This window comes from Solanum tuberosum, unplaced genomic scaffold (assembly GCF_000226075.1).
Source record: "Solanum tuberosum cultivar DM 1-3 516 R44 unplaced genomic scaffold, SolTub_3.0 scf00133, whole genome shotgun sequence".
Taxonomy (NCBI): domain Eukaryota; kingdom Viridiplantae; phylum Streptophyta; class Magnoliopsida; order Solanales; family Solanaceae; genus Solanum; species Solanum tuberosum.
This window is the reverse complement of record NW_006239056.1, coordinates 253,524-255,832: the sequence shown is the minus strand read 5'-3', so window position 1 is coordinate 255,832 and position 2,309 is coordinate 253,524.

Here is a 2,309-nt window from a genome sequence, read left to right as displayed (position 1 = left end):
AGGGATGGGGTGGCGTAAAAATGAAATTTTTAAAATTTGAAATATTTTCCAAAAATAATTTCTTTAAAAAAAAAACAAATGGATGGAAATGGCCTGGGTGGGGTGGCCGGGGTAGGGGTGGTATAAAAAATAAATAAAAATTAAATTTGAAATACTTCCTAAAAATAACTTTTTTTTTTAAAATTGACTGGGGCAGCAAGGGAGGGGGTGACCTAAATGGGGGTGGCAGAGGGAGTGGTGTAAAAAAATTTAAAAAATTAAATTTGAAATATTTTTCAAAAGATATTTTTTTAAGGGGGTAGGGGGTAGGGGTTGGGTGAGGTAAAAAAATCTTAAAATTTGAAACATTTTTCAAAAATAATTTTTAATTTTTTTACTTTTTTATGAGGGATTGGTTTGGGGTAGGGATGAAAATATATTTTAAATTTAAAAAATAAGAAAATTTAAAAAAATTAATTTATTTTTTGAATGGAGAGGGCGAGTATAGCGTATGGGGTAGGGTAAAAAAAATAAAGAATGAAGTAGAGTTTTGGAAAATGTTTTCCTTAATTTTGGAAGGGAAGTCATTTTCCTTAAATTTGAGTTACATGAGTTGATTTGAAAAACATTTTAAGCCAACCAAACATGCTATATTTTTCTCTTTTTATCATTTCCTAGATCAAACAAAAATTTGTAGGAGTCCCGTTAAATCCAAAGAAATTTAGAAAAATCCATTACCCTATAGTTCAAAGTCAAAAGGCGATAATTAAAAAACAAACTACATGATCATATTCTGTAGACACAATGGAATTTTGATGAAATAAATCATATTCATTTGTGAATTATAAATCAAAGAAAGAAGACGAAGAAGGAAAACGGTAATTAAGAGAATTTAATTAGCGTTTTTTGGGTTCACATGTGAAAAGTGGAGTAATAAAGATACCTAGTTGATAAGTTAATGGAAAAAATCGTTACAATAAGCTAATTAGGAAAAGATTATGTTTTTGTGATTACTGCTAAATTTTAGTCAATCAGTTACATCTTTGAATAGGAACGTTTTTTTAATAATTACTATCATTTTTATAATCCCTTTTCGAAGAAAGAGTTAAAGGTAATATATGAATGCTCATAACGAGGAAAGAGATTAATTTTAAAAAAAGATTTTTGCATAGAAAAAGAAGAAAAAACATTTTACGTATCGCGATCCAAAATCACAAATCATGATGGCACTTATGTTTTCAATTGATAGTTACCAAATTAATTAAATAACTAAAGTAGAAAGATAAGCGGCAAGCATAATTTCTCAAACACTAAGAGCATACTTGACATTGCTGGGAGGGGGGGGGGGGGGGTATTGATTTTGATCTTATTGTAGTAAGGTGACAACAGAAATTGGATACTACATTCCCCGTTTCCTGATATTGAATTTTTTTTTACGTATCGCGATCCAAAATCACAAATCATGATGGCACTTATGTTTTCAATCGATAGTTAAGTCAATCCACTAGTTCTACCAAATTAATTAAATAACTAAAGTAGAAAGATAAGCGGCAAGCATAATTTCTCAAACACTAAGAGCATGCTTGACATTGCTACTGAAAACTACATATCTCAAACACTATTTAGCCTATAATATAATGTCCATATGAAAAATCCATGACAAGCAAAAATATCTTCTTTAACTTCTACTCTAATCTACTTTTCTTCAATATTGATTCGTGGATTACTAGCTCGGACCAAGTTTTGTTGTGTTTCTAATTGTGCTAATCAAGCAAACAAATCTTAGTTTTTTGTAGAGTAAATTTTAGGAATAACAAACATAAAAATCATATTAGCGCTCTATAGCTACAGTTTTGTTATTTACGTTGCATAGCAAACATAGTTTTCTATGGAGCATCTGATTTGTATAAATCGCGGTGATTTGTCTAATCAGATGTATGTGTCTATGAAAATTGTGTTTGTATATGTGTATGTTCTTTGTGTTAGGCTAGAGTGGCGAGCGAGATTAGGAGAGAGAGGGCAGATGCTAGCGAGAGAGTGTGTGTGTGTATGTGTATACATATATATATATATATATATATATATATATATATATACACCAACTATATGTGTATCTGTATCAATGATTGTATTTGTATATCTGCATAAAATTTGAATTTGTATACAATTGAATCGAGTTAAAACATTTGTATTTGGGCTCGTCCTAACACGACCTTACATGTCTAGTATTTCAAATAAAAAAGGCAACATTCGAGGAGAAAACATTTTAGAAGCGGACAGATCGTCAATAAAAAGCCAAGATGGAAATGGCCAAAAAATATTTGCATGTT